General features: G+C 42.9%; 1 protein-coding gene across 4 annotated transcripts in view; it reads right to left on the reverse strand.

The window, feature by feature from the left end:
- Nucleotides 1-19,575, reverse strand: part of ephb2b (eph receptor B2b) — a 120,166-nt gene that overhangs the window by 75,743 nt on the left and 24,848 nt on the right. The gene's annotated exons all lie outside the window — the stretch shown is intronic.

The following is a 19,575-nucleotide window of genomic DNA, read 5'->3' on the forward strand; positions in this document are numbered from 1 at the left end:
CAATTTGTACATACAGGCGTCACAGCTTATGGTGTTGTAATTAGCACTTAAAATTATCTACACAGTCATCATGGTGTGTAACTGGTCAGTGGACCAGCAGAAAATAAATCATCACAAGTCTGACAATCAGTGAATCAGTGACCGATTTATTTTGATGTAAAACTTGTGGTTCAATGTGAGAATTTGCTGCTTTTTTTGTTGTTTCATACCATTTTTAAAACTTTGATGACATTCTTCACTACTTCACAAACGACTCTAGATCATAAAAAATTATTGACAGAGTAATCAATGCTGAAAATAAACATTATCCGCAGGCCTGCTATTAAGGCCCACATTGATACAAAAAGGTACAAAGTTTGATTGCTAGTACTTTGACAACAGGTCAGACACATCCTGGTCAGCAGAACTAAGCCATCATTCAGATGACTCTGTGTGGAAAACAACAGGCTGCAAAAGCAAATCTCCATGGACCAGAGAAGGGGCCACCCGACATGCCACGGAAAGAAACACCTCTGGTAATTGGGGTCAAAGACAATGTGCCTCTTGTCAGTCATGAGGTCCTCAGTGGCACGCACCACGCCAGCCTGACCCAACTGTCTGTCACACGCTTACTGAACCACTCGTGGCGTCACCTTCTTTCCCTCTTTTTCTGTACCCTCTGCACCCATGCCCTTGCGCCCTCTTTTCCATCCCTGACAGGTCTAATGAATTTCTCCTGCTGATTGGGCCTGCATCACTCTTGTGCTGCAGTGTTGAGCTGCAGCAGATGGAGAGAGCATTCATCAGGTTCGAGGCGTCAGCTGCAACCCCAAAATGCCACAGAGGGATTTAGAAGCCCCCCTCCCCTCTCTCTCGACAAACACGGCTCCTAAGCTTAGCATAAGTCACAGCCAGCGATTGTAATACAGGTCTGGTGAACAACTGCATACTGCGGTGGCTGCTCATTAATATTGTGATATGAGCTGATTGAATTGGTGCTATTAGTGTGGGTTACTTGAAAGTGGATCCTAGTGAAGAAATAGAACAGAGCACATGAAATCAGATAACATGTAAATGTTCTTAGTAAAGGTAATGAGTGGAGGAAATCAAAGACAGAGGATCTGGCCTTACATCTCGCTGGATTTTATTCAGTGCTCGCCTCGTGCTCAGCTCTGCACCAGGTTACAGGATATTTCACAGACTTCCAGTTGTTTCATAACCCTGGATTTCCTCTGATTTATATTCCAGCAAAAGCCACAGCTTTTAATTAACAGGCTCCACACGCATTGCTTTATTTCAAGGCCTTCTGCTGACTTTCTGCATCTCGCCCTGTACTCGCAAGGCATAATACTAGATTCCACATCCTATTCAGTTATCACAAAGCCCAAATCGTATAATTAGGCAGATGAGACTGCAATTGAGCAGCTATTGATAACCTTGTGTATGACTCAGAGCCGAGCAGCCTACATGGGTGTTAGGCAGTGAAATGGTAATTATCCCCCATAATGATAACGATAATTAGTGGAGGAGTACAGTGAGAATAATGAACCCCCTCTGTGGTGGTTTAGGGAGTGTTGTGGGGGAACAGGGAGTGAATTTCCCCAGGAATGTTAACACAGACTGGGTGACTCCCTCCCCCCCAATTCCTCCTCTTTATCTTTTTCTGTCTGTAGCCACACGTATCCTCCCTCTTTCTCCTCCTATCCACCACTTGCTCCTTTCTCTCAATAATTCTCCCCCTCCACCGTTTCTCCTGTCCCGCTCCTTCTCTTCCTGTTTCATGTTCCTCTCCTGCTATCAATGGCGCACACGCTGGACAAGTAGTATACCTCACCATGAAAGACTGATCACTTTTCTTCCTCCTGCTGTCTACACTTCAGTCCTGGCAGCCACACCGATTCATTACCTCCCGCGGAGCAGAGCAGCACATAGCTCACCACTGTCAGCCAGTGCCTCGTTCTCAGTGTGAACCCCCAGTCGTGGCGGAGCACGGCTGCTCAGCAAGACCCGTTGGCTATTAATCAGGAGCAGCACAGGATGCAGAGGTTCTCGTCCGGATCCGACCGCAGGAATCACTTCTTTTTGTTTTCTTTCTTGCTTGTTTATGATGTGAGCATTTGAATTTTTCCCGCTCATGGGACAGGTGTTGATCTCCTCTGAGAAAAAGGTTTGAGTGTCCAGACAAGCTGCCCCGCTGCTCACATCTAGTGTCAACACTACAATCAACACCATGTGAAAAAAAAAAAAGGGAACTGAGAACCCGAGAGAACTGTCGACAGACCAATACTTACAAAAAACAGATCTCAGAAAAGCAAACACTCTTAAGGCACTATTAGCCAGAGGGAGAAGAGTTAAATTAAAACCCTTTAATAGGTCAGGTGATATAGTGCTTTAAAGGCACGGACCTCACAGGATCTCCATCAGGGCAGAAACAGCAAAAACAGATTTATTACACCTGGTACTACTTTTTTTTTTTTTTTTGTACAGACAATACACCAGTAGTTAATGTAGATTACCAGGTGTAATCACTCTGTCAACCATATCAATTAAGGAGGATTAATCAACGTGTATCAATTTCTAGCTTTTGCAACTTGAAGAGAACCTGAAGGTGGATTTAAGTGCATGTAACTGATTTAGGACACCACATTATTTTAAAAAAACGATTTCATATTGCACAAAATGTTGGAAATCCTATCCTTTTTACTCACACAGACGAACATAATCAGCAGCTTCTTCGCATTTTCTCCCATTTTTCTATTTTATGAGCTGCGTTCAATGCAGGACAATCTTGTCACTGCTACACTGTTTAATATTTGTAATGATTTATTAAAAAAAAAAAAAAAAAAAGATTTTTAATGAATGCAGTTTTCTCACGCTCATACAGTGCATTATGTCTGTGATGCTGTGCAGCCCTGTTTGTAGTGCAATGGATTTTCACACCATCAGCATGTGATGTTCAGAAGGACACATCAAGTGCTCTAAGATCTGATGACAAATTGCTGTCTCTCAGTTTCCCACTTACATCGGTAAGTGTCTTTGCATTATTCGTGTGGCAATGGAGAGTGATGCATAAAAGTGTTTTCAGTGTTTAACTGAGCTCATGGGAAAATGACCTCTACAGCGGCAGTCAAAGTCAGACGCAGTACGTCACTGACTGCACAGGCAAAGAAACGTTTTTAATTATGAAACATTTACGTGCAAAGCTTAATTTTTTTTTTTTTGATAATTATAGAGAATATTAACAATATGATAGTAAATAATTAAAGCCTGGATGTCTTTTCTTTCTTTTTTCTTTTTTCTTTTTTTAAACTTGATACCCTCCACTGTGGAGGGGGCTATGAATATGCAATGAGGTCTAGGAGTCTAAGAAAAGCCTGCTAGGCTGAGAGTGCTTCCTCCAACACTTCCTGAGACTAAGGAGAGAGTTTAGTGCTGATCTGAGAGAGAGCTCTCCAGTGAGAGACTGTCTGAAGTGACAGGCGGGGAGGGGGGAGGGAGGGGAGGGGGGGGGGGTGTCTTGATACTACAACAACACTCTTCCTCTCTAAGAGGGGTCAATGCTGCATCTCAGCTTTCTAAAGAAAGGCAACAGCATTTTCAATGAGGGATACAAAGAAGAGCTGTTCACAGAAAAGACAGTAGAGCTCAAACAACCACAGCCAGTAAGAAAATATACATCTTCTACATGCAAGTACAAAGACTTCAGACTCCAAGTTATCTACAAGCCATTGTGTTCCAGCATTAATAAATGAGAAGCCTGAGAGGATATTGAGGGTATCTCTACACAACATTACCATGCTGTGTATTCACATCATTCACTGTATGTAAAAAGTATCCACTTACTCTCTCTGCACCCGGCAGCATTTTCTCTTGGATATTTTTTTTTTTTTTTTTCTGCCAGCCTGTTTCTCAACATTTGCAGTTGGTTTATGACGGTGTCTGACCGTTACTTTGTCAAAAGGGCAAGGGAATCAGGATTTGACAGATGGATGGCCAATTAGATAGAGCCAACAGACAGATTTCTGCAGTCTGAGTGATGGATAGAAACTTTCTCTACTTCCATGAGCAATACCTCCACTAAACCACACCTTCCAGCTCTACACCTTTCTCCCCAGGCAGAGAGCACAACAAGTGCAGCTATTCCAATCAAATTGACATTTCTTGTCTTTTTGTCGCAGGCACACACATGTTGATATGTTGTCAAGCGTAATTATTTTGTTAAATGGCAGACTTGAGATATTTCTCCTATGCTCCCCCTTATTCTCAGCGTGAAGAACCCAATTTGACAAATTGCTTTGCAACTTATTGCATCACCGTTGAGGAAAAATTGTGCATATAAATGACTTTGACGTGGTGGTTCAAACCAGAATCAAAGAGAATATACCAATTTTCTAACAAAGTAGCCTATATTTAGGGCCTACAGTTTAATGAGGGTATTTTGAAGAAGCAATTGACCTCCAAAACAGCGTGAAGCAGCTTGGAGGCATGACTTCTTTTTATCTTTCTCGCCAGCGGAACTGTAGCCTCTCCTGTCTACGGAACAAATCCCCCAACGTTCAATTTAACATCGACATAAACCACATATGGTGCTCTCCATTGCTTTCATAATGTCAGCTAGCAGGGCTAAAAAGCAACTAAACATTCTCCCCATAAAAGCCATGCTGTGTAAAGTTCAGTTTAACCACTGCTGAAAGGTGCATGTGCATTTACTTTTATTTCACTAAACACCTGAAACCACAGTGTTTGATTGCAAATGTGGGAAGATTGTGGTATGCACTACAGTTGCAGAGTAACATGAGCAAGCTGTCCATTGTGCTAAAAACAGAACCCTATACTGTACAGTGGACCTAGCACGGAAATCTGCCCAGATTAAGGGGCAAAGCAATGATATACCCCTGAGGGAGCCGGTGCAAGTGCGGAGACATGATTCATAGGTTTAATGATGGACAGGGCTACTGTATGGCCTGTTGGAAAGAATAACAGTCTGTTTCATTTAGAGCTAAGAAGTGGATGGAGCCCCTGGTCCAGAACAGCTCAGCTCAACTTATCTGTCAGCACAAGCTGGGCCCATTAAGGTACAGTAGAGCTCCCACCACTGTCACATAACAGTATATCCCTGTGTGTTAAATGAATTCTTAATCCCACTTTTACAATGAAACAGGGGCTTTGTGGACCATGTGGCATTGGCCCAAACCCCAGAAACACAGCTTTTTTTTCCTCTTCATTTTCAAGACTCATAGGCAGACTGGCACGCAGCCCTGGGTATCCAGGGAGCTATCCGGTGTGTCATTGGTGAGACATCACTCTGTCAGGGAGATTTACGTGGTGTGGAGGTTATTGTTGGGTCCTGAAAGGACAGGTTTGGAGTTGGGATGATGATGTAGGTGTTTTCAGGGGGAACGATGAGGTAGGGCTCAAAGTTCAGCCCCACCTCATCAAGGCTGCAGAGTGGCGTGTTTTCCGAAGGCAAGGAGAGATGAGGGGGGAAGCTGGGTAGTTGATTTTGGCAGAGGACGGTGCAGTCTGACATATGGTACCACACACACAAACATGAACGCACAGAAAGTAGAGCACTCTCAGAGAGCACTAACTGTTGACAGAATGATACAGCATGGCGTTCCCAGGGGCCTCAAGCAGGATGTACAACAGTAATCCCTACACAGCCGAGCTGTGTTATCAGTCAGTGTAACTTAACTTGTCAGCAAGGCCAAGGGGCAATCGCCAAAAACAAATATAAGAGAAACAAAAACTGCCTTTTGACATATGACTGAAAAGCTGTCAGGACCGTAAGAGCTTTTAACTATGTATCCGGGGATTTTTTTTTGATTTTTTTGATGAATTAAAACAGCCTCATCTGTTCTCTGGAACATTCAATACCCAGGTGCTGTATTGGCTGCTGCATCTTCAACCCTGTGCTGTCTTTTAATCTAAGAACAGACCTTTATATATTTCTCACAGCAGATATTCTTGGTGAATGCTGGTGTAGCATAGGCACCTACAGGGAGTGCTGCATTGTGTGTTTTTTACAGCCTTAATGTTGCTGGGCTGGCGAGTTTCTTCATGTCCGTTTATAATGTGTCTTTCATAGTGAGTCAGTCCTATCAGTCAAGCCTGTAATTATTCTCCATCTTCAAAAAGTCTAAAAACCTGTTTTGGAAAAGTTAGGGAGCATCTTATATTTAAAGTGAGATTCCAAAAGGTACTCTCTCTGTAAAAGCTCTGTAAAATATTACAACACTATTCAGGCCACAAGCTAGCAGGGACAGTTTTTTCAACAATCCACTATTCCATAGATGAGATGTTTTTTCAGTAACTGTCACTGTCTTATCTCACCGCGAATTACAACACACCATTGTCACGCCAATCATTTCAAAGTATAGCTTTTCTTTCCATGCATCGAGATGTGTTTTAGCTATTAGCCACACCTGTAGGTGTATCATTAGAGTAGTTTCTCCATTAAAATGCAGTTAGTTCAGAGTGACACCATATTTCATGGCAGAGACACATCAGTCTGAGCAATAAATTGTGTGAGTGGGAACAGTCACCTGGCCAATCATAAGCTGCGTGAAAGAAACCTGGCTAATAACACAGGCTGGAGGATTTATAAGTACGCTTTCCATATTTCCCAAATCCCTGACAACCCACCGAGACCTGTTTAACAGATCAGTACATTTTAAATTTTGCGGTGGAAAATTCTGTAAAAGTGGGTCCCACGTTTTTATAAGCAGCAGCTGAAGAAAAAATGCATATGATTCAAAAAGAAAAAAGAAAAAAGTGCTGTACAAGTGACATTCATCTATCCATCCAATCATTTTAAGTGCTCTATGAGCACTGTAAAAATACCTGCAGCAAAGTTAGACAGCGGTGTACAAATCACTTTTCATCAAAGTGACAGCTTTTCAGATGCCGCTACTAATTGACTTGATAGAAATAATCATCTCATCCCTCCCACGCTTTGCCTACAAGCCATTAGTTAAAAGTAGATGATTAAAAAATGTACATAGCTCATGTAAGAGCATGAAGGAATCCTTTATTTCACGGATGTGTGGTCCCTGGCTTCACATGAGGGATTTCATTTTCTCCCTCTCTCTTTTCTATCTTTTTCATTTTCTTAGTCTCTTTCTCTCCCTCTCTCTGGTCCTTGATTAGGCTTGGTAATAACAGAGCAAGGGGCCCCTGTAGGAGCAGTACGGCCATGATATGCTTGTATTAGCCCAAAGACTGGCTGTTCCCCCCAGCTTTTAAAATATACTCAACTGGAAGTGTGGGAGCAAAGGGACCCATTTCCCCGCCTAATTTGTCGTACATGAGATGATGTCTGGCAGTAGTCAAGGGAGCAGCTATCTCCATGCCAACAGTTTTGATTGGCAGTTCTGGCAAATTGTGGGTTATAGGAGGAGGTGCGTGACACCACGTTAAAAATGTGAGGGAGATATGATGCATGTGATTTGGATTGGAATCCGATAGATATCGCCTTGCTGTTTTTCAGCACCCCAAGAGTTCAACTTTTGTTTGAAAAAGGAGTGAGTAAGTATGTGTTCACACATTTAGGCATCCCTTTTTATTGCCACGGTCTGTCCTTGTTTGGCTGATTCACCCTCTGTTTGATATCTAGGCGAACTACCTCCTCCCACGTAATGTGTGCCAAGGCAAGTCATTAAAGTCTGATAAACAAATCCATTTATGACCCTTTCTATATCCTTTTAGAGAGCCTCTCCTCCGCCTTTAAAACCTGCAGTAAATTCCTGTGCAGAGGCTCTGGGTCCTTATCATCTGAAGTTTGGTGATAGGGTTGAACTGTTGACCTGCAAGCGGTGCTGCCTCCTGGCAGAGCTGCGTTTAGATCAGAGACTAAAAAAAAACCTCATTGAACAACATGTCCACCAGTGTTTAAGTCAGACAGTGAATCCCTACATGTTCACTAATGGCAGCAAGGCCCTAAAATTGTAAATGTATAGGAAAAGGCTGAGTGTGATATATTGTATTTGAGATGGACATAAGCCCTCACACTGGGAAAGAAATGTTATGCTATAAAGTATATTTGTCAATGTGGTTTCAATATTTTCCAAGAAAAATCACAAATATTATAACTGGACATATTCACCACCACAAATACCCCAAATATACAGAGATTGTTTTGTTTTGTTTCTTATCCAGGGTCTGGTAAATGGTGAGTTGTGAATGTAGAAAGTTTTTATTCAAACATGCAGTGTGGACAGTAACAGCCAGCCTTCAAAGAGACATTACAGTAAACTGGTCAAGTTGGACTCCAATATAGAAACATTCAAAAAGAAAGAAACTTAAACAACGCTGTAGAGCTGTCCGCTTGACCAAGAATATTCACAAAATGAATATGACAAGACAGCTCTTTCCACTTTCTTTTTTATGCTAATTACAGGGAAATATTCTCTTTCCATTACCAATCCAATAGCTCCAAAATCTTGTGTATCAAATAAAAGATAACCAATAACCTCTGAAGAAAAAATTAAATACAAAACTATATATTATCAGTTATGTCCTTTTCTGTTCAAATAGACCAATGATAGAGAAGCAATAAAATTCTGTGTGACCTACAATGATATCTGTGATATCAAACCATCACACTGAGAAAACATCTTTTGAGGTTTCTGTGTTTGACATAGTGGAGACGTCTTACAGATTTTTGCTAATTTAAGCCTTTAAAAGCTCAACGTTCAGTTTACTCTTAAGCCCTTTTAAAGCTTGAATTTCAGTTGCTCTATTTGAGACATATCAACACTCTTGAGAGATTTTCCAACACCCTGCTGCCACAAATGACAACTGAAGACCGCAGCACGAGCTTGACAAATTAGTTTTGCATGTCATCATATATCAAACAAATCTGTCTCTCTTTTTTTTTTTTTTTCCTCAGGTTTGGTTTCTGGGTCAAGTACAAGGGGAGAGAGTGAAAAGATCCTTCATTGTGTTTAAAGATAAATGTGACTCATCTGGAGCTGTAAATGTTTCACAGCGTCAAAACAAATGAGTAGTGGCTCCTTGCTTGCAAAACAGTTTATTTGTCTCCGGCTAAGTTATGATTACAAGCAGTCACAGATGCAAACAGGCAACCCTTGCTGTATTTGTGAAGAAATGTTTGTGTAGAAATAATCAACTTTCAGAAAAATCAAGCTGTAATCAAATGTATAGCAATGCAATGTTGGGAAACTCAGCAAAGGTTTTAATTGTATCTTCTGTCATACATCAGGTTTCTTGTGCCTTTCTTTAAATGCTACTGAATGAACACAGACCGACTGCTTGTTGACCTTGCTCCACATACGCAGACGCTCTTTCTCACAGTCACATTCATGCTCTGACACATCCCTATTCATACACATGTATGTATTGTTAACTGTGTGTATGCAATGTTAACCTAACTAAGCTAAGTTTACTTTATTAACACATTACAGTAACTGCCACAGTCACAACACTGTGAACACACATACTGAACATACAGGATGGTATTTACCAGTGACTTTATTTTGGTGTTGAGATTAAATGGGTGAAAAATAAAGAAGAATGTATAACATGTTGTGTGAGAAACTGTTGTTGTGCCTGGTGCACCAGTTCTGTCAACACCACAGACAGAGGAAGATTTAAAACATTCACTGGCTCGCTGTAACGTCTATGCGGATGTTTTGCGGCGTGTGTTGCTTGGATTGTGAAAATTAGAACTGGACTGTTGCACACACAGACAGAATTCCACATGTTCAAGCACATCTGCCGTATGAACCGTCAGCAATTGTACTCTCAACTATTACTGTCATCATGTGAGCAAAGAAGAACAACCCTGGAGTGCATTCTTTTCAATTAAAATGGCAAAACATTTGATTGGAAGCTTCTCCACAAAAAGTCTCACACCTAAATCAAATAAGTCCAAGTTGAGAAACTGACATGGATAAATAAATCAAATTAGTCATTCAACCACAGCTGCAGCTATAAACCATATTTTCTTCCCTCTGCTAATGACTAGTTTTCTCTTCGGTTTCCAGGTATAACACTTCCCTGTCTATTTGTCATGCTGAGGAATTTGAACAGCGTTATTGATGTGTGAGAGCATCACAGGGTCAAACTAGGGGAGCTGATCTCTCGCCAGTCGATACAGACTGTCTGCCAAGAAAGTCATCAGATATCAGAGTTGTTTCTGTCTGGGCAGATATCACAGCCTCTACACCCTCCTCTCCCCACCTCACACACACACACACACACACACACACTCACCAGCACCATCCACCTCCCAGACTTCCTCCTAGTTAATCAATGGCGTGGTGTACTCATCCAGCATACTTTCTCACTTTCCCGTCGCTTGATGTTAGGGGCAGAATAATACTTAAGACAAGAGGCATTAAATTATGTATGCACATTAAAAAGCGATGAGGTAGGCATGGCGAAGGGAAGATGCTCTATGCGGTTGAGTTGCAGTGAAATAGTGTCGTTACGGATGATACAGTATTATCATCTGAAGAGAGGGAGGCTGGATGTAAGGGTGTAATAATGTGTATTTATGGGTATCTTTACCTGTGTTTTACGGCGCCTGCAGTCAAGTAGGAATGGTAAAAGAGTGGTAATGATTTATTCTCACTTAACAGTACACCATAGACACCGTGTCTGGACTCCTCTTTTCCTAATTTATCTCCCCTTCTCTTCCCAACCTGCCTCTCCCCTCAGCTTGTTCTTCCTTCTCTCCCTCCTGCCTCGCTCTTTACAACCTCTCACCTCCGCCGTCACATCTACGCTGCAGCTCATAGCTTTCCTTCCTGTCACCCCCCTACATTGCTTTATTACGTCAACAAGATGCTCCGTTTCCAGCTCTCATCCCCTTCTAACTCTCTGACCCGAGGAGGAGGCGAGTGTACCTCCTACCAGCCGTGACTGTTTAACTATCACCACCACTGTCCGTCCCCACCCCGCCTCTCCTGATGGGGACCACACATATCACGGCAGTACAAGTTGGGGGGGGGGGGGTTCACATGGGAGGTGAGGCACATTGGTGGATTCCAGGCCTATGAGCTAGCTCCTCTCCCCACTGGCTTTGGAAGAGTTACGGTGGGGTCACGACCCCCTGGAGGTCTATAAAGTAAGAGAATGGGGAGGCAGTGGAAGGCAGTACCTCGGCCATATGCCTGCCTGCCTGGCTGCTGCACTGCTGGGACCATTACTGCATCCAATCACACCAGACACAGAGCAACAACAGGCCCCAGAATAACCCAAATATCACTTACAGTACAGGCACCCCTAAAGCCCCTGCAATCAACATCCTCTTAATCACCGACTGCACGGCACAATGGAAATTGTGTTGGCCAACCATTAAGGCACCTTAAGGACCTTGTGTTAGTCAAACTAACATACACTGGGAGATATTGGATACCGGTGGAGCACAAACACAGAGCTAATGGTTTCATGGTGGTCAACTGAGAACGAATGGAAGAGAGAAACCAAATGAGAGTAGGAAGAGAAAAACGAGAGGGAGAGAAAAGATAGAGGAGACTTAAACAAAACAGGACTGCACTGGCTGTGCCAGAGTCTGTTTATGTGAGGAAAAAAAAAAAAAAACACTAATTTCCATGACCTGTCTGTCCTCACAGCGCTATAGGGTGTTCCCTTCATCTCCAATCAGCACCGGACAGAGCAAATAAAAATTTTTCAAAGTGTATTTTTAAAGAAATTTAAAGTCTCCACGGACAAAATGAGCTCATTTACCATTTTATATAAAAGTGACGGTGAGTTAAATTACCGGGTGCATGAGAACACTGATAAATCTTATGAATCATTAGAATTATAATAATTAACTTGAGTACTTTGTTTAACAAAATCATAACACCTTTACAAGCAGACTCCTCAATATTTCATGGATAGGGCAGCAGCAAAACTGTACTCTGTCTTTGAGAATAAGTCATATGGGCGGGGGGGGGGGGGGGGGGGGTGCACTTGTTTGGGGTCAGAGGCAGCAATCAAAAAAGTGGTAATGGGATTCAGTGTGTTTCTCAAGGGTACTTTAGTATTTGTCTAAATGTGAGGTCAACATGGATAAAGAAATAGTAAGAGACATTGGGAGGTAAGTGAATGACAGGAACAATAAAAACTGAGGAATTCTTGGCTAACCCTGTTTGTTCTTGAAATCAAAATGTAATCTTGCACAACAAAGGCCAGCTCTGACCAAACTAAAGATTCTTGGCTTCAAGTATGAATTTCCCCCTGTTGTTAGGATGCTGTCCTGTGCAGTAAGACGCACAACAAGTTGCCTCAGCCTATCTGTCATGGGGCATTATGTCAGGAACAGGAAGGTGTAGACCAGACTTAGCCCTTCTCCCGTAAACTCAGATAAATGTTTGCCTTACAACCTGCAAGGTAAACAAACGGTGTCTGGCTCAAGTTAAGTCCAGAGATGCTTTGTGTTTCTCTGTGGAATGCAAAAGTCCTTCTTTGCGCTGAAGCAGCGAGCCCTCGCTCTGTTTGTTTTGTAGCCATTACAGCCACTTAGCCTGACAGAGCACTTTGTTTCCCTTATCTTCCGAACAGCTAAAACGCATAAGTGTTTTCAGCGTCTGTTCGACCTTGGGTTTAACTCTTATCACTGTGTTTACTCCTGACACAGATCAAAGACGGATTGCTTTCGAGCGAGCGGCCGTAAAAGGGACGGCAAACTTCTGTCTGTGAGTGACTTTATGGTTTCATTCCAACGGGGGAAAAAGACAAAAGGCATATTTCAGCACCAAGGGGGCCACATCTGACGGGTGAGCACAGGAGGAAGACATCCAAACAGAGCTGGAGGAGAGTAATGGCAGCAGATAGTGCTTCTCCGGAGAGGGAGGGAGGGAACGAAGAATATTTGTCTGTTTGAGTGATTTGCCTGGCGTGGATTAAAATCAAAGAAGCAAAGCTTTGCTGCAGCTGCTTGCTGCTATGGTAACTGGTCATCAGGGTGCTGAGGTGTGATGGGCATCATGTCATTAACAGGAAAGGATGACTCCCCCCCCCCCACCCAAAAGTCAAGATAACGTTGTGCTGTGGGAGCAGGGAGGGAGTAATAAAGGTAGCTGGCTATCAGGACGGAGATAAACCTTTTGAGCTACACGGTCACAGACGGTGCTGTTTCACCATCCAGGTAGAAAAGCCTCTGAAAAGTTTGATTCCCTTTCTAAACAATGCCATCTGGGCTGCATTGCAGTCAACAGCAAGAGCTAAAACTGAGGTTGTCCCTCCTGGTTTTGTTTTGGCTGCAGTGTTAAAACTAAAATCAAATCTCAGTCTGCAGTTCGAACCAAAAAGAAAAAAAAAAAAATCCCAACACTGGCTCTATTCTTTTCCTGAAGCAGAGACAGTTTATTAAACCTCATCTGACTGACTTGTTTTGCTCTTGGTCACCAGCAACAAATTGTATCTGAAAGCGCCTTACTTCATAAAGTTATTCCATAACAGTTGAACTCAAAAAACATGCAGTCTCGTTCTTTGGAAATGACCAAACATTACTGAGGGGATATTTTTTTCCACAGCCAGGACAGATAAAAGGGAATGTACGGAAAATCTGTTTCTACGGCCTTTGAAAGTAGAGGTTGTCAATGCCAGCATGCAATGAAATATATGTTCATCTATATGGTGAAGTATATGTGCGTAATGGTGTGTTACTTGTATTATCAATTAGCTGTTAAAACTTTCAGTCCTTTCATTAGAAACTTAATAATGACAAGAGCGTGTACCGATTGTGAGGATCATGTAGCTTCAACAAGGAATGGAAATATTATCATTTAAACTCAACTGCAAACAATTATGTTTGATGATTTGGGTCTACAGAGACAGTTACTTTGTGGATCTTGAGTTGAGTTTTAAATGCCATTTGTATGTGAACAAGCAGGAGACAGGATGTGTGTATGCACCCACGTCTTTTCACTCGGAAAACTTGTTTAATGGGACCTTACAAAGCTGCCTGATAGAAAGGGATCAACAGGTGGCAGAGAGGAACACTGAAGACAGGCACAAAAGTGAAACAATAATGCTGCCAGGAGAGTTTTAAAAACCTAAAGAACGAGTGCAGACATGGGAACTGAGAGGAAAAAAAAAAAAAAAGAAGATAAACAGATAGACAGATAGATAGAGTGAAGGATGGAGCCAGCTGAAGCACAGAGGGACTGATTCACAGGCGTGGTGAACCGTTGGCATGCTAATCAAGCCTGTATGTGGTTGCAGGCAGGGTGAGAAGCGGGTGCATGAAGGGGCTTCACAGGCAGTCATTTGCCAGCATTCAGCTCCCATCAATATCAGGACCGATTAATGAGGGACTAGAGGGGAGAGCAGGGAGAGGGCAGAGAGGACTGGAGCAGGGGAGGAGGGGGGGGGGCAATGGCCAGGTGTCGGAGGAGGCACAGAATGGGAATAAAGAGGGCGCGGGCAGTGATCCGCGAGGAATTCCAGCGGAGCGGCAACAAGAGTGGTGGGGGGTGGCTGCTAGTTGTGCACTGCAAAAAATGGTCATTAAAAAGCTGCACTTGGTTCAACTTTATTTATTTATTTTTTAACTCTCAACTCTCAACTTATCAGCTCAAACCATAAAATAACGCCATAGCACAAAAAAAAGCACACCGAGCCATGATTGAGAAAACAGAGCGTCGTCTTTCTTTAATAAGATGTCGTGTTATGCATCTTCCATCTTCTTAACAGCGGTGACGGAGCAGTCGTTTGGTAAAAGCGATCACAGACTGGCTGGGTTGGCAAAAGTACTGTACTATGACATCATGTTACATGATATCTGGGGATTGAAGTTGAAAATTTGGAAGACCATGAACCTTTGAAATTGCCAGGTGCAGTTTTAACAAGTCAATCAATCAAGTCCTTTCATATCTTTGCGGACCACAACGCTAAAAAGAAAATGTAAATCTTTAAGCATATTTTAGTGCTGAGTTAAAGTATTTTTACCTGTTTCCGTTGTGTCTTTGCGTTTTTATCAACAATGTTATCAAATCAAATAATACTTTCGGCGGAATAATATGCTTCTTCCAGGAAAATGTAATTCAAGCAAATGTTCTCGGAAAAACAAAGACTATAGGATGACGTGACTTATTAAGTATTTTTTTGGGTGGAAGATAGAAAGGCATAAGGAAGATAAAAGAAGGGGAAGTAAGGCTTAATGTGTCTGTGTGCGGCCCTTTAATGTTTTGGGAGAGAGGTTTAAAGGCTAAAATCGTGTTTCGACCTTGAATAGCGCTCCTCCCCCGGAGGAAAAGGTCCCCGTATGGATGACAAAGGGTCGTGTTCTTTTAGGCATCTGCAAGGCCGAGGTTGTGTTTTATTGTCGGTCACGCCTGTTGTGCCTGTGGGTGGCCGCGCATGGAAGTGTGCACTTTGAGTTATGGGTGGAGTGTGTATATGTGTTTACACATATAGGTGTATGCATGAGCGTGTGTGTGTGTGTGTGTGTGTGTGTGTGTGTGTGTGTGTGTGCACGTGTGTAGGTTCAGTGCATGTGTTGAGTTGATGTGTGCGGGTGTGTGTGCCTGACTAGACTTGTATGTGTGTTGGCACAACAGTTAGGCATTAGCACAAAGTGGTTTAGCATGTGTGTGTGTATGTGTGAGAGAGAGAGAGAGAACTGTGGGCCAAGGAGAGCAGGGATTTTGGGGGGGACCACAAGGAGAGGGGGTGGGGGGGTGGGGGCAGCCACAGAGTCCCCTTCCCTTCGCCAGGTCATGTGACCACTGGTTCTCACAGGGGCACTGGGCATTCGGAAACAAGAGGGCAGCGTGTTAGGGCCGCATGCCTGTTTCATTGTTTGTGTGCGGGGTGCCTCTCTGCTGAATGCAGGCAAATCAATCCTGAAACATCAGCATCAACACACAAGCACAAACTGGACTGGACAGAGGCAGCACTGTGCCAGCTTGTCTCTGGGAACTGACTCAACAGCAGCGGAGAGTATTTCCTCCTCATTTATCTGTCTGTATGCCTCTTGTGTCTGTGGCTCTTCATTTGTCTCTATCTGTTGTCTGTTTCTCATGGCAGACAGAGAAAGGAAAGTATGTCTCCCTCTGTCTCTTTGTCTTTCTCAACACTTCTGCTTTTGCTCAGAGCAGGTTGTAAATACAACAACGACTAGAGGTACTATATTGTAAGAATGCCGAACGGGGGCGTAGGAACACAAAGTGCTAATTTGATATCCTACAGTTATGTCTCTGGTCTGATGCCCGGCGTTTGCATTCCTTCCCTGACAAAGTGCGAGAAAGCAAGAGAGCAGTATATCAAGACATGCAGTATTGCCCAGGGTAGCATAAAAACTTTGTGATATGTTATTAAAGGTAAATGTTAACCAAGCAGACAGACTGGGAAAACACTGTGATTTAAAAGACACCAGCCGAGAGAGGCGTCTACTCTTAGAGAGTGACAGTTCTTGAACCGGTGGATGAGTGCATTGCTCTACAGGGCAATGGGGTGATAGCTGTTAAGGAATAATGTCACTCATTTTCAAAGCCACACAGCCATCAGGGAACCAAACTAGAGATACACCAATTGCAAGACCACGTCTCTGACCAAACTGGCATACCGAATGCAGCATGTATTCTGCGGCTTTCACTATGTATAAGAATCCACGGAATAATTTGAAACCTTTGCTATTGGGACACACTCAACCAGCCAAACCAACGACAGCAAAGTCTTTCATATTTTCAAATACCACAAGTTAAAGATGTCTTAGACCCGTCTAGATTGGCCTTGCGAGTCCCCGACGCTGGCTTCCGAAATTCTCCGGAGAGAGTTGCCAGGTTGTGTTGGTGGTTATCGCAAGGTCAGCTTCAACCATCAGCTAAATTAAACAAAATAAATAGGGGGATTCTGGCACAACTCTTTTGGAAATAAATGCCTCCGCAGCTGTGAGAAAACCACAAGACACAAAGGTCGCCTTGATTTCCAGACAGCTCAGTGATTCCCAAGGGTGGGGACTAGGCCTGGTGAGGACAGTGTTGGGGAGGGGCGGGAGCGAAGGGACGGACCGACTGTGCGTCTCTGACAAGTCCTGTTCGGCACCGGGCGCCTCTCTCTCCCCGGTGACCCGGGAGAGTGTTAGGGCCTTCGCTGAATAACCAACCCCATCCGCCACATTCAGACGAGGGCTAAAAGGTTAATTGAACCTCTGTGCTGCGCCTTCCTCTGTGTAATTTACTGTGATTAATGCATGGAGGTTACTGTCAGACTCATTTACTAATTGTCCAAAGCAGTACGTAATTAACCACATCTGCAAAAATGTGTCTGGGACTGTACAGGCACGGCAGAACACTAGGGCTGTGTCCGGGCAGCCATGTGTCTCTCGGTCAGAATACAGCTATTTCAAAACATCAGCTCTCTTGTTACAAAGTCAGACTGACTGAAAAGACTAATGCACTACAATTGTTGATGAGCTCCTCTGTAAAAGAAATCTGTCATGGCTTATTTCATTCTTTGGAAGTGCTTTAATTTTTTTTTTTTTTTTTGAGAACAAATGCTCTCCCTCCAGCAACAAGAATCTGGGTTGTTCAGTGTGAGGAAGACTTCAGAGAATTAACACCTCGTCACTCAGAGGGCCCCTTCACAGAAGTTCCCTCCTAAAAACTACTGCCTGGTCTGACATGCAAAACTTTTCATCAAGAGAAAAACTGAAGTAAGAGAGATCACAGTGTTCTCTCTTATAACGCGTTCCTGACTAACAATGTGATATCCTGGGTAAACTTGTCAAACTCAGCCCGTCTGGCTCTGTTCCTTCTGTCAATTATTTCTGGAGATCCTTTTAGCCAAACTGTCAGACAGCTATTGTATGCAAAGCAAGCAGCTCTCTAAAGTGAGAGTGCCATGTAGGTAGCTAAAGCTCTGTTTATGTTATCTTTCTTTGGCAATGGTGTCAGTTATTTGCGTGCTTGAAAAGTTACAGGGAACATTTTCTTTCTTTTTTTTTGGAATTCTTTGCTTGAGATAGCTGCAAATAAATACCAGAAATTACACATATAATGTCATAGTCTATAAGCTGCAGCTCTTGAGGGGCTTAAAATTTAATGGAGCCGTCTTTTTTTGATGATATGGATGGCCAAATTCCCCTGACGACGTGCTGCCACAGCTTATCTCTGAGAGGGAGTGTGCGTGCGCATTAATTTTCCTGTGTGTTCTCTCTGCTGGGGTGTGCGCCTGCATACGTTGAACACATTCTGCCAGCCCAGTGCTGTGACCTTGTGTCCCCACTGTGTGTGACTGTGTGTGTACTCAGCGCTCAGGGTGCCTGGCCTATTCTCTTGCTCTTTCTTGATAATGGGTGTATATACATTTTAATCTTGGATTACTTGTCCGACTCAGAGGAGGGCTTTCTGTCAGCCTGGTGCATGCAGATAGCCATTACAATGCCCCGACGCTGAGTAACAAAACCATTACTGTATGCCTTCTCCCATTTTAGCACTGCTGACTTAAGGCATCACCAAACATAAAACCATGAGTACAGAACTAACACATATCTGAGGAACATATCAGATTTATTCCTTCCTTCCTGAGAGGGTAAAGAAAATATCGTTTTTAACCTAATTCTAAGTTGTTCCTTTGAATAGTGAAGGACAATGCAGGTTCTCACTCCCTCAAACCCTCAAATCCAAACTTTTGATGAATACACAAAATGACAATGATTACATTTACATCAATTAAAACCCACTTTCGCCCTTAAGCTTTAATAAGATTTCCAATGTCATGTTTAAACAACAGTCTATATTTTCTAAGGGCATCATTTAGAACTAATTACAGCAAAGTCAAACTTGCCTGCCATTAATTGTTATTTATGAGGGTGAATTAATTTTCAGAAAGTTGTGGGCTACTTTGAAATGTACACTGACCTTGGCAGCAGGACGCAACACAGTAATGCATTCACACCTTTGGCAGATTTTATGCAAACGAACCGCAAACTGAATATTTGATCAGGTTTTTCCTCACCAAGGTCGTATGGTTGGAGGTTTTTCCTGTGACTCCTTTATTCTGTATTCTTTGTAGATGTTCCTATTATACAGTACGACCAGTCAAGACTGAGTCTATGCAACTATATGGCCAAAGGTATCATATAAGATTTTAAAATGCTCCGGTAACCTGACAAAGTCTTAAAATTCAAGGCTGTTTTCCATGGTCGTGGTTGTCACTGACATCCTGCCTGCTTGATTGAAAGTGCAAATGTGGTCATCTCCTGGGGGAGTACACAGGGGAATGAGGGATTGTGGGTTGTAATTAATTTACTGCAAGATTACACTGGATAATGCCCGTATCATTACAAAATTAGGTTGACAGTGGTCTTGGTGTAGATAGTGTCGGGCACATGTCAATACACACAAGAATGCGCATTTGTGTGTTTGTATGTTTGTGGAGGCTATTATGGCCCTTGAGACATCCCTAAGTGGGAAATGGTGTTTAATTATACACAAGCAGATGTACACATGGGCAAATAGCCTGCATAACTCACTGAAACAAAACAGCTTGAGCCTGATGCTGGAGATTTGATCGAATGTGTGCGAGTCTTGTGTTTAAAATGAGAAATGGACAATTTAGGAGGCTCTGCTCCACCAGCATCAAAATAAAGCTCATTAAGGTTGTTATGGCAAAGGA

Source organism: Seriola aureovittata, chromosome 2 (assembly GCF_021018895.1).
Source record: "Seriola aureovittata isolate HTS-2021-v1 ecotype China chromosome 2, ASM2101889v1, whole genome shotgun sequence".
Taxonomy (NCBI): domain Eukaryota; kingdom Metazoa; phylum Chordata; class Actinopteri; order Carangiformes; family Carangidae; genus Seriola; species Seriola aureovittata.